This window comes from Diceros bicornis, chromosome 20 (assembly GCF_020826845.1).
Source record: "Diceros bicornis minor isolate mBicDic1 chromosome 20, mDicBic1.mat.cur, whole genome shotgun sequence".
Classification (NCBI taxonomy): Eukaryota; Metazoa; Chordata; class Mammalia; order Perissodactyla; family Rhinocerotidae; genus Diceros; species Diceros bicornis.
The window spans coordinates 11,731,697-11,745,483 of NC_080759.1; the positions used below are offsets into that span (position 1 = coordinate 11,731,697).

The 13,787-nt window shown below is 34.0% G+C and overlaps 1 protein-coding gene across 1 annotated transcript in view; it reads left to right on the top strand.

Moving 5' to 3' along the window:
- Positions 1–13,787, top strand: part of ADAMTS6 (ADAM metallopeptidase with thrombospondin type 1 motif 6) — a 320,979-nt gene that overhangs the window by 251,567 nt on the left and 55,625 nt on the right. The gene's annotated exons all lie outside the window — the stretch shown is intronic.

Consider the following 13,787-nt stretch of genomic DNA (forward strand, 5'->3'; position numbering starts at 1 on the left):
TGCTGGATAAAAGCCTGGGAGTAAAATGGCTGGGTCAAATGATAAGTACATGTTTAGCTTTATAAGAAATTACTAAACTGTTTTCCAACGTGGTTGTATCATTTGTATTGCCATCAATAATGTAGATGAGTTCCAGTTGCTCTACATCCTTGTCAATACTTGATATTGTCAGTTTTTTTAATTTTACCCATATAGGTATCTTTTTTAAGTGTCTAAACAAATATTTTGCCTGTTTTTAAATTTTTTTCTTTTTGTCAAGTTAAAGAGTCCTTTATATATTTTAGATACAAGTCTGTATTCAAATATATGTTTTATAAATATTTTCTGCCAGTCAGTGCCTTGTTTATTCCTATTCTTAGTGATGTCTTTTAATTTTCATGAAATCAAAGTTATTAATATTTTTATACTTTGGGCTTTTGTGTTCTACCTTAGAAATTTTACCTACCCCAAGGTTGCAAATATCATCTTCAATGTTTCTTCAAGAAGTTATAGTTTTAGCTTTTACATTTAGATATATGGTCCATTTTGAGTTTTCATATAAAGTATAATAGAGTTGAGGTTCAGTTTTTTTTATTTGGAATTCAATGATTATAGCACCATTTATTGAAAAGACTATCATTTCCCCCATTGAACTACCTTGGCACTTTTGTTAGAGATCAATTGAAAATGAATGTATGAATCTATTTCTATTCCCTCCTGTTGATATATATGTCTATCTTTAAACCAAAACCACACTGTATTGATTAATAGACCCTTCCAGTAGGTCTTAAAAATAGGAACATTAGATCCTCAAATTTGTTCTTCTTTATCAAAATTATTTTTGCTTTTCTAGATCCTTTACTTTTCTATATACATTTTAGAATCAACTTACCACTTTCTACAAAGAGATTACGGTCATGCGTTACTTGATGACGGGGATACATTCTGAGAAATGCATTGTTTATAGCCTACTACACATTTAGGCTATATGGTACTAATCTTATGGGATCACCATCATATATGCTATCTGTTGTTGACCAAAACGTTGTGATATGGTGCATGACTGTATATGGAAGCTGTAGATTAATAAGGGGAAAATTGACATCTTTAAGACATTATCTTCCAATCCACAAAAAGATTTACCTGTATATTTATTTAAGTCTTTAAATTTTTTCACCAAAGTTTATTTTTCAATGCACAGGTCTTGCACCTATTTTTTCTTAAGTCTATCACTAAATATTTTGTGCTTTTTGACATTATCATAAATGGTATTAAAATTTTAATTTCATTTTTGAATTGTTTGTTGTTATTATGTAGCAATACAATTGATTTCTTTTTGTATCGACTTCATGTCCTATGACCTGGTTATTAGTTCTAATAGTTGTTCTGTAGATTTTCTTTTTAACATAAATTATCATGTCATGCTTGAACAAAGGCAGTTTTCCGTCTGTCTTTCCAATCTTTATGTCTTTTATTTCATCTTTCTTGCCTTATAATAGTGGTCAGAACCTTCAGTACAATGTTGAATAGAATGAGGAGACTGGTCATCCTTTCATTGTTACTGATCTTAAGGGAAGATATTCAGTTTTTTACCATTAAATATGATGTTACCTCAAAGATTTATGTAGATGCTCTTTATCAGATTGAGGAAGTTCCCTTCTATTTTTAGTTTTCTGAGCGTTTTCTTCATGAATGGATGATGTTGAAGTTTTCTGAATCTATTGCATGATCATGTGTTATTTTTTTTCTCCTCTTCCCTATTAATATAGTAAATGCATTGATTGGTTTTCAGATGTTAAATCAATCCAGCATTCTTGGGATTAAAACCACTTTGTCATAATATATTATCCTTCTTATATACTGCTACAATTGATTTACTAATATTCTGTTAAGAATATTTGCATCTATGTTCATAAGGGGTATTGGTCTGTAGTCTTTTCTTGTAATGTCTTTGTTGGTTTTGATATCAGGATAAACCTGGCCTCATAAATGGAGTTGGGCAGTGTTCTTTTCTCCTCTATTTTCTGAAAAAATCTGAATAAAATCAGTATTATTTCTTAATGTTTTATAGAATTCAACTGTGAAGCCATCTGGGCTGGAATTTTCTTTGTGGGAAGTTTGTAATGAAAAATTCAATTTCTGTAATAGTATAAAGTTGTAGAATTTATTGGCATAAAGTTGTGCATATTATTCCTTTACTATCCTTTTAATGTCTGTAGGATCTGTAGTGATGGCTCTTCTTTCATTTCTAACATTGGTAATTTGTGTTTTCTTTTTCTTGATTATTGTAGTGAGGGATTTATTAATTTTATTGATCTTTTCAAAGAACAAGCTTTGGTTCTTGGTTTATGTGATTTTTTTCTATTATTTATCCATTTTCCATTACATTGACTCCCACTCTTCTTTATTATTATTTTTTCTGTTCGCTTTGTTTTTGTTATTTTTCTAGCTTCTCAAGATAGAAACATATTACTGATTTGTGAAATCTTTTTTCTACTCTAAAATAAGCATTTTGCATTTAAATTTCCCTCTAAGCACTGCCTTAACTTCATCCCACATATTTTGATATGTTGTATTTTCATTATCATTCAGTTTAAAATATTTTCTTATTTACCTTGTGACTTATAGCTTAGAAGGTATTATTTAATTTCCAAATATTTGGGAGTTTCCCAGATCTTTTTTGTTACTGATTTCTGGTTTAATTCTATTGTGGGCAGAGAACATCCTTTGTATGATTTTAGTTCTTTAGTTGAGGTCTGTTTTATGGCCCACGTATGGTCTATCTTACCATGTGCAGTTGAGAAGAATGTATATTTTGGTGTTATTGGGTTTATTATTCCATAATTTCAATTAGATTAAATTGGTTGCTAGTTTTGTTCGAGTCTTCTATATTCTTAGTTATTTTCTGTCTTCTTGTTTAAGCAATTACTAAATCATGTTTAAATCTCCAACTAGATTTGTGAATTTATTTCTTTCATTAGTTTGTAAAATTTTGCTTCATTTATTTTGAAACTTTGTTATTAGGTGTATACATCTTTAAAATTTTTATATCTTCTTGATGTAGTGAACATTTTATCATTATCAAATGTTCCTTTTTATACCTGATAATATTCTTTGACCCAAAGTCTGTTTTGTCTGATACTTATCTAGCTACCCAGATTTCTTCTGATTAGCGTTTGCGTGGTAAATCTTTTTACATTCATCCACTTTTCACATGTAGGTGTTTCTGAATTTAAAATATGTCTCTTGTAGACTGCATGTAGTTTGATTTTGATTTCTTATTGTGTCTAACAATCTATGCTTTTTTAATTGCAATCTCTATATGGGGGAGGGGTTGACAAACTTTTTTTTTAAAGGGCCAGGTATTTTCAGCTTTACAGGACGTGTAGTCTCTGTCTCAACTATTCAGTTCTTCTATTGTAGTGTGAAAACTTACATAGATGATACATAAATGAATGAGTGTGTTCCAATAAAACTTTATTTACAAAACAAGTGGTAGGCCGGTGTTTGCCAACTCCTGTCTGGATCATTTGTATTTAATGTAATTATCAATATCATTGGGTTTCAGTCTACCATCTTGTGATTTTCCGCTTTGTCCTCTGTGTTTTTTTCTCTTTTATGTCTTCTATTAGATTAATTAAGTGAAAATTCCTTTTATGTCTTCTTTTAGATTAATCAAGTGTTTTGTAGTATTCCATTTGATCTCTACTTATGGCTTATTAACTATACTTTTTTGTTCTACTTAATTAGTAGTTGCTCTAAAGTTTACAAAGTTCGTCTTTAATTTATCACAGTACACCTTCAAATAATATTACACCATTTTGTCTATAATGCAAATCCCTTACAACAGTTTACTTCCATTGTCTTCTTCCGTCCTTTGTGCTGTTTTTTAAAAATACATTTTACTTCTCCATATTTACTTCTCCACAATGCATTGTTATTAGCTTTGTTTTAAAGAGTCAGTTATCTTTTTAAAAAATTTAAAAATAAGAAAAATTATTTTCTTTTTACTTACGTATTTACCATATCTGGCATACTTCCTTTCTTTGTATAGATCTGAGCGTCCATCTATATATATCTTCCAGTTTCTTCTCATTATAATTGTTTTCCTTTAAAATCCTTGAGTATATTTATAATAGCTGTTTCAAAGTTATTTTCTGCTAATTCCATAATTTCTGTCCTTTCTGAGTTTGTTTCTTTTACTTGAATTTCTTCTTGTTTTGGGTCATATTTTTCTGCATTTTTTCCATTTGTAGTAATTTTTGTTTTTTGTGTTTTTTTTTACAAGAAACGTGTTTTTTATTGCGGTAATATTGGTGTGTAACATTGTATAAATTTCAGGTGTATGTCATTATACTTCTATAATTACATCATGTTCTCATGTTCACCACTCAAATACTAATTACAATCCATCACCACACACATGTACCTAATTATCCCTTTTGCCTTCCTCCCCCCCCCCCCCCGTAACCACCAATCCAATCTCTGTCTCTATGTGTTTGTTTGTTGTTGTTATCTACTACTTAATGAGTGAGATCATACAGTATTTGACCTTCTCCCTCTGACTTATTTCGCTTTGCATAATACCCTCAATGTCCATCCATGTTGTCACAAATGGCTGGATTTCATCGTTTCTTATGGCTGAGTAGTATTCCATTGTGTATATAGACCACATCTTCTTTATCCATTCGTCCCTTGATGGGCACTTAGGTTGCTTCCAAGTCTTGACTATTGTGAATAACGCTGCAATGAACACAGGGGTGCATGTATCTTTACGCATTGGTGTTTTCATGTTCTTTGGGTAAATACCCTGCAGTGGAATAGCTGGATCGTATGGTAGTTCTATCCTTAATTTTTTGAGGAATCTCCATACTGTTTTCCATACTGGCTGTACCAGTTTGCACTCCCACCAGCAGTGTATGAGAGTTCCCTTCTCTCCACATCCTCTCAACACTTGTTGCTTGTCTTGTTAATTATAGCCATTCTGACAGGCGTGAGGTGATATCTCATTGTAGTTTTGATTTGCATTTCCCTAATAGTTAACGATGTTGAACATCTTTTCATGTGTCTGTTGGCCATCTGTATATCTTCTTTGGAGAAATGTCTGTTCAGGTCTTTTGCCCATTTTTTAATTGGGTTGGTAGTTTTTTTGTTGTTGAGATGCATGAGTTCTTTATATATTTTGAGGATTAACCCCTTATCAGATATATGGTTTGCAAATATCTTCTCCCAATTGTTAGGTTGTCTTTTCGTTTTGTTGATGGTTTCCTTTGCTGTGCAGAAGCTTTTTAGTTTGATGTAGTCCCATTTGTTTATTTTTTCTATTGTTTCTCTTGCCCGGTCAGACATGTGCTTGAAAATATGTTGCTAAGCCCGATGTCAAAGACTATACTGCCTATGTTTTTTTCTAGAAGTTTCACAGTTTCAGGTCTTACATTCAAGTCTTTAATCCGTTTTGAGTTAATTTTTGTGTATGGTGTAAGGCAATGGTCTACTTTCATTCTTTTGCATGTGGCTGTCCGGTTTTCCCAACACCATTTGTTGAAGAGACTTTCCTTTCTCCATTGTATGTTCTTGGCTCCTTTGTCAAAGATTAGCTGTCCATAGATGTGTGAGTTTATTTCTGGGCTTTCGATTCTATTCCATTGATCTGTGTGTCTGTTTTTGTGGCAGTACCATGCTGTTTTGGTTACTATAGCTTTGTAGTATATTTTGAAATCAGGGAGTGTGATATCTCCAGCTTTGTTCTTTTTTCTCAGGATTCCTTTAGCTATTTGGGGTCTTTGTTTTCCCTATAAATTTTAGGATTCTTTGTTTTATTTCTGTGAAAAATGTTGTTGGAACTTTGATAGGGATTGCATTGAATCTATTGATTGCTTTAGGAAGTATGGACATCTTAACTATGTTAATTCTTCCAATCCAAGAGCATGGAATATCTTTCCATTTCTTTGTGTCTTCTTCAATTTATTTCAGCAATGTTTTATAGTTTTCAGTGTACAGGTCTTTCACCTCTTTGGTTAAGTTTATTTGTAGGTATTTTATTCTTTTTTTTGCAATTGTAAATGGGATTGTATTCTTAATTTCTCTTTCTGCTACTTCGTTGTTAGGGTATAGAAATGCAACTGATTTTTGTATGTTGGTTTTGTATCCTGCAACTTTACTGTATTTGTTTATTACTTCTAAAAGTTTTCTGGTGCATTCTTTAGGGTTTTCTATATATAAAATCATGTCATCTGCAAATAGTGACAGTTTCACTTCTTCCTTTCCAATTTGGATCCCTTTTATTTCTTTTTCTTGCCTGATTGCTCTGGCTAGGACTTCCAATACTATGTTAAATAGGAGTGGTGAGAGTGGACATCCTTGTCTGGTTCCTATTAGAGGCATAGCTTTCAGTTTTTCACCATTGAGAATGAAATTAGCTGTGGGTTTGTCTTATATGGCCTTTATTATGTTGAGATACTTTCCTTCTATACCCATTTTATTCAGAGTTTTTATCATAAATGGATACTGTACCTTGTCAAATGCTTTCTCTGCATCGATTGAGATGATCATGTGATGTTTATTCTTCATTTTATGAATGTGGTGTATCACATTGAATGATTTGTGAATGTTGAACCATCCCTACGTCCTTGGAATAAATCCCACCTGATCATGGTTTATAATCTTTTTAACGTATTGTCGTATTCGATTTGCTAGTATTTTGTTGAGGATTTTTGCATCGATGTTTATCAGTGATATTGGCCTGTAATTTTCTTTTTTTTGTGCTGTCCTTGTCTGGTTTTGCTGTCGGGGTAATATTGGCTTTGTAGAATGAGTTAGGGAGCTTCCCCCCCTCCTCAATTTTTTGGAAGAGTTTGAGAAGGATAGGTATTAAGTAAGTCTTCTTTGAATGTTTGGTAGAATTCACCAGGGAAGCCGTCTGGTCCTGGACTTTTATTTGGGGGGAGGTTTTTGATTACTGTTTCAATCTCCTTACTGGTGATTGGTCTAGTCAAAGTCTCTATTTCTTCTTGATCCAGTTTCGGAACGTTGTATGATTCTAAGAATTTATCCATTTCTTCCAGATTGTCCAATTGGTTGGCATATAGCTTTTCACAGTACTCTCTTATAATCTTTTGTATTTCTGAGGTATCCATTGTCATTTCTCCTCTTTCATTTCTGATTTTACTTATTTGTGCCTTCTCTCTTTTTTCTTGGTGAGTGTAGCTAAAGGTTTGTCAGTTTTGTTTATCTTTTCAAAGAACCAGCTCTTGGTTTTATTAATTTTTTCTAATTTTTTTTAGTCTCTATTTCATTTATTTCTGCTCTGATTTTTATTATCTCCCTTCTTCTACTGATTTTGGGCTTTGTTCTTCTTTTTGCAGTTCCTTTAGGTGCCTTATTAGATTATTTATTTGAGATTTTTCTTGTTTGTTGAGATAGTCCTGTATTGCTATAAACTTCCCTCTTAGAATCGCTTTTGCTGTATCCCACAAATTCTGGCATGTTGTATTTTCATTTTAATTTGTCTCCAGGTATTTTTTATTTCTCCTTTGATTTCTTCATTGACCCAATTGTTATTCAGTAGCATTTTGTTTAATCTCCACGTATTTGTGGCTTTTCTGATTTTCTTCCTATGGTTGATCTCTAGTTTTATACCGTGTGGTCAGAAAAGATGCTTGGTATTATTTCAATCTTCTTAAATTTATGTAGACTTGTTTTGTGGCCTAATGTGTGATCAATCCTGGAGAATGTTCCACGTGCATTTGAAAAGAACGCGTATTCTTTGGTTTTTGGATGGAATGTTCTGTATATATCTACGAGGCCCATCAGTTCTAGTGTATCATTTAAGGCCAATGTTTCCTTATTGATCTTCTGTTTGAATGATCTATCCGTTGGTGTAAGTGGACTGTTCACAGTATTATTGTGTTACTGTCCATTTCTCTTTTTATGTCTGTTAATAATTGCTTTATACATTTAGGTGCTCCTGTGTTGGGTGCATAGATATTTACAAGTGTTATATCCTCTTGTTGGATTATTCCCTTGATCATTATGTAGTGCCCTTCTTTGTGTCTTGTTACAGTTTTTGTTTTAAAGTCTATTTTGTCTGATATGAGTATTGCTACCCCAGCTTTCTTTTCATTGCCATTTGCATCGAGTATCTTTTTCTATCCCTTCACTTTCAGTTTGTGAATGTCTTTAGGTCTGAAGTGTGTCTCTTGTATGCAGCATATATATGGGTCTTGTTTTTTTATCCAATCAGCCCCACTATGCCTTTTAACTGGAGTATTTAGTCCATTGACGTTTAAAGTATCTATTGATAAGTATGTACTTATTGCCATTTTTTAACTTTTTTTCCTCAGTGTTTTAACAGTTCTTCTCTGTTCCTTTCTTTTCTTGCTCTCTTCCTTTGTGGTTTGTTGGCTTTCTTTAGTATTATGTTTGGGTTCCTTTCTCTTAGTTTTTTGTGTATTATTATAGTTCGCTGTTTTGTGATTACCATGGGGTTCATATACAGTAACCTATGTATATAGCAATCTATATTAAGTTGATGGTCTCTTTAGTTTGACCTCTATCTGAAAGCTCTACTCTTTTTCTCCCCTCCTCCCACATTTTATGTTTTTGATGTCATATCTAACCTCATTTTTTTTAAATTTATTTATTTTATTTATTTAGTGTGTTTGTGTGTGTGTGAGGAAGATCAGCCCTGAGCTAACATCCATGCCAATCTTCCTCTTTTTGCTGAGAAAGACTAACCCTGAGATAACATCCGTACCCATCTTCCTCAACTTTATATGGGACACCACCACAGCTTGGCCTGACCAGTGGTGTGTCGGTGCGCGCCCAGGGTTCCGAACCCGGGCCACCAGCAGTGGAGCGTGTGCACTTAACCACTACACCACAGGGTCGGCCCTAACCTCAATTTTTTTGCATTTGTATCCCTTACCCTCTTATCATGGAAATAGATAATTTTTCCTATTTGTGGTCATCTCTTTTCCCCTTAAATAAGTCCCTTTAGCATTTCTTGTAGTACTGGTTTCTTGGTGACAAACTCCTTTAATTTTTGCTTGTCTGAGAAATTTTTTATCTCTCCTTCCATTTTGAATGTTAACTTTGCTGGGTAGAGTATTGTTGGCTGTTAAGTGTTTTCCTTTTAGCACTTTAAGTATATTGTCCCACTCTCTTCTAGCCTGTAAGGTTTCTGCTGGGAAGTCAGCTGATAGCCTTATGTGGTTTCCTTTGTATGTAACTTGTCTTTCTCTTGCAGCTTTTAGGATTCTCTCTTTATCTTTAATTCTGGACATTTTAATTATGATGTGTCTTGGTGTGAACCTCTTTCAGTTTATCTTGTTTGGTGCTCTCTGCTTCCTGTACATGGATGTCTGTTTCTTTCCTTAGGTTAGGGAAGTTTTCAGCTATTATTTCTTTGAATAGATTCTCTGCCCCTTTTGTCTCGCTCTTCTCCTTCTGGGACACCTATAACACGGATGTTAGTGTGCTTGATGTTGTCCCAGAGGTCCCTTAGACTGTCCTCACTCTTTTTAAGTCTTTTTTCTTTTATCTGTTCAGCTTGAGTGATTTCTTCTAGTCTTTAGTCCAGCTCACAGATCCGTTCTTCTGTATCCTCTGCTCTGCTTTTAAGTCCCTCTAGTGAATTTTTCATGTTCACTATTGTATTCTTCATTTCTGGTTGGTTCTTTTTTATATCTTCCATTTCTTTGTTGATGTTCTCACTGAGTTCATCCATTCTTCTCCCCAGATTGGTGAGCATCCTTAACACTCTTTGTTTGAACTCTTTGTCGAGTAGGTTGCTCATTTCTGTTTCACTTAGTACTTTTTCTGGGGTTGTAGTAATTTTTCATTGGATGTTGTATATTGTGAATATTTTTATATTGAGAGTCTCGATTTTGTTTTCTTCCTTTAAATGTGTTAAGTAACTTGTAGATGAGCTTAATCCTTTTGAGGCTTGTTTTTGAGCTTTGTTTGGATGAGTCCAGAGTAGCCTTTATTCTAGAGTTTGCTCAGCCCTAATAAAAAGGCATGATTCTTCTTGGGTCTCTACTGAATGCCATAGTGGTTGAAACTTTGAATCTTGCTCTGAAATTTTTCTGCTTATAGCTCCCTAGTGGTTTTCTTGCCTGGTTCATGGAATTTTATCCTATGCATACACAGATTACTATTCATCAACAGATTCCATCCTTCTACTCTAGTTCTCTAATCCTACTGTTTCCAGCTATCTTAGCCTTCCCAATTTCTGACCTCTGTTTTCTAACTCAATGAGACCATCATGCTTTGCTTGGGTTCTCTGGTTCTACACTGACAGAAAGTGCCTCCAGGCAGAAAGCTGGAGAGATTATATGACTTACCTTGTTGCATGTATCACAGTCCTGGCCAATTTCTAAGAACATCTGATTCATGTATTTTGTGAGTTTTCTAGTCATTTACGGTTGAAGGGCAAGTCCAGTACCAGTTATTTCAACATGGAAAGAAGTGGAAATTTTATTTATTTGATGTTTGATCCTCTGAGACAGATTTAGACTTTCAAAAGGCCCCTAGTAAGACCTGGATGAGTTCTTATTCCCTTTAAAACATCATTCACTTTTCTTTAAATCTTTCAAAAATAAGACTACATCTAGAATGCATCTTTAGATAGAACACCAATATCATCAGGCTCTTCCTTCCTTTATTTAGAAAGACCTCTTTCGGGGCCAGCCTGGTAGCGTAGTGGTTGAGTTCACGCACTCCACTTTGGCGGCTCAGGGTTTGCGGGTTCAGATTCTGGGCACGGACCTACACACCATTCCTCAAGCCATGCTGTGGCGGTGTCCCATATACAAAGTGGAGGAAGATGGGCACAGATGTTAGCTCAGAGCTGATCTTTCTCACCAAAATAAAATAAAATAAAATAAAATAAAATAAAATAAAATAAAATAAAATAAAATAAAATAAAATAAAATAATAAAATAAAATAAAAAAGTAAAATAATAAAATAAAAAAAATAATAAAATAAAAATGTAAAAATGGGCCAGCCTGGTGGCATAGTGGTTAAGTTCATGTGCTCTGCTTTGGTGGCCCAGGGTTTGCAGATTCAGATCCCGAGCGCTGACCTACACACCGCTTATCAAGCCATGCTGTGGCTGCGTCCCATATATAAAATGAAGGAAGATGGGCACAGCTGTTAGCTCTGGGGCAATCTTCCTCAACAACAAAAGAGGAAGTTCGGCAATGGATGTTAGCTCATGGCCAATCTCCCTCACCAAAAAATAAAATAAAATAAATAAAAAGACCTCTTTAGGGTCCAGCCCAGTGGCATAGGGGTTAAATTTGGTGCACTCCACTTCGGTGGCCCAGGTTCATGGGTTCGGAGCCTGGGTGCAGACCTACACGACTCATCAAGCCATGCTGTGGTGGTAACCGACGTACAAACTAGAGGAAGATTGTCACAGATGTTAGCTCAGGGCCAGTCTTCCTCAAGCAAAAGGAGGAAGATTGGCAACAGATGTTAGCCCAAGGCCAATCTTCCTCACCAAAAAAAAATAAAAAAGACCCCTTTATTTTTACACCGTAATTTTGGATTCTTTTCTGTATCAGCAAGACTCAAAACAAAAATAAGGTTTCTAACATTAGATTTTCCCCTTTGATAATTCTCTGTCCATAATGCCACGTCCTCCTCCCTTAGTAAATTCTTATTCAGTCCTTCTTAAATGTTTGATGTTTTTCTGAACTACGTTATGGTACCAGCAAAAGTGAGTTAGGATCCCTTCTTCGAGTACTTGAGAAAATGGGGAGTGAGACCTCAAATTGAAGGAGAATTCAAGGCTGCTGGGGTTTGTTTTGTTTTTACTGTTTCATATTATACAGGCTTAAATGTCCTTCTATAACCTAAGTAATTTTGATGTTTTAAATGAGACAGAAAACCAATGTAAGTGTTGAAAATAAAAATTTTAAAGTACAAGAAAAATTTAAGACTAAGCAATCCTTAAAATTGGTTAATATGTTCCTATCTCAACACGTTAATTAGATTTATTTTTAACAATTAAATCAATCTTTACAACATATCTGAAGTCAAGAAAGTACAAGTATATTTGCCAGGCAGGTGAGGGTGGGGGAATTAAAATGGTCTGTAATGTTAGGGAGGAGTGGTGGAGGTCCAGAGAGTCAGAGGCTCTGCACCATGACCTTTAAGTCCTTTTCAGCTGCTTGTTCATCTGGCCTGATAAATTAAAGTTTTTGAAGACACTAGCGTACTAACAAAACATTAAACCAACATGTTTGTCATTGTCAAATCATGATAATCATTATTAAAATTGTCACAGTCTTATTTATTTATAGTAGTTTTTGAAGAATAGTGCTAATAATAACCCCTTTTTCTGTCACATATTTTTTAACTTTTTTTCATACATTTTTTCTTATGGAGTTTTAAAAAATTATGCATGTTTATCTATTAATCTTTTCCTTCATAGTTTCTGAGTTTTTAAATCATGCTTAGAAAAGCTTTTCACATCCCAATATTATTTTTTAAAAAGTTCTCCCTTGGGGCCAGCCTGGTGGCATAGCGGTTGAGTCCGTGCGCTCTGCTTCAGCAGCCCCAGGTTCTCAAGTTCAGATCCCGGGCGCAGAGCTGCACCACTCATCAAGCCATGCTGTTGACCCACATACAAAATAGAGGAAGATAGCCACAGATGGTAGCTCAGAGCCAGTCTTCCTCACACACACAAAAAATGTTTTTCCACATTTTCTCCTAGCATTTTATGATTTAACTATATTTACATTTAAATATTTAACCATCTGGCATTTATTCTCTCTTTTTTTTTAACTTTGTTTTTGTTGAGGTGAAAGTCACATAATATAGAATTTAACCATTTTAGAGTAAACAATTTATTGGCATTTAGTACATTCCAAAATATTTTCATCAGCCCAAAAGGAAGCAGTTACTTCAAATTCCCCAGCCCCTGTCAACCAACAATTTGCTTTCTGTCTCTATGGGTTTACCTATTCTGGATATTTCATATAAATGGAATCATACAATAGGTAACCTTTTCTGTCTAGCTTGTTCCACTTAATGTTTTTGAGGTTCATCTTCATTGAAGCATGTATCAATACTTCATTCATTTTTATGGCTGAATAAGATTCCATTGTATTGTATATACCACAATTTCTCTATCCATTCACCCATTAATGGACATTTGGGTTGTTTCCACCTTTGGCTATTGGGAATAGTGCTACTATGAATATATGTGTACAAATATTTGTTAAGTACCTATTTTCATTTCTTTTAGATATATATTTAAGAGTGGAATTGTGGTATTTATTCTTATATATTGGTATTCATTCTTTATATATTTTTATATAAACATTGAGATATAAATTCAGCAATATTTATTTATTTATTTAGTCAAAAGCTAGTCTTTTATCTTAGTTCCATTTCTTGTTGTCTTTCTTTTATTAATTTAAGGTGCTTACTTTGTCATATACTAATCCTGTAGGTACTTGTTTTTATTTCTTAACTGTTTGGTTCCATTGTTCTGTCTGTTAGTCTGTGTGCAGTACCACAGGTTCTCCCTACCCATGTTCATATAATTACTGTTTTAATATTTGGATAGGAAAGTCTGCTCCCTACCTCCCTACCCCCATCCCCACTTATTCCTTTTGTCATAATTTTCTTTGCTAGTTGCACATGTTTATTTCTCCAGATAAATCTTTCATTTCTTTCTATCAGTAACATTATAAATACTTAATATCTTCTTGACAGTCACATGGGAAATTACTGTTTTAATTTGTACTTAAGAAAATGGTCAAGAATCCCATCTCTAAATGGAAATGGAAAT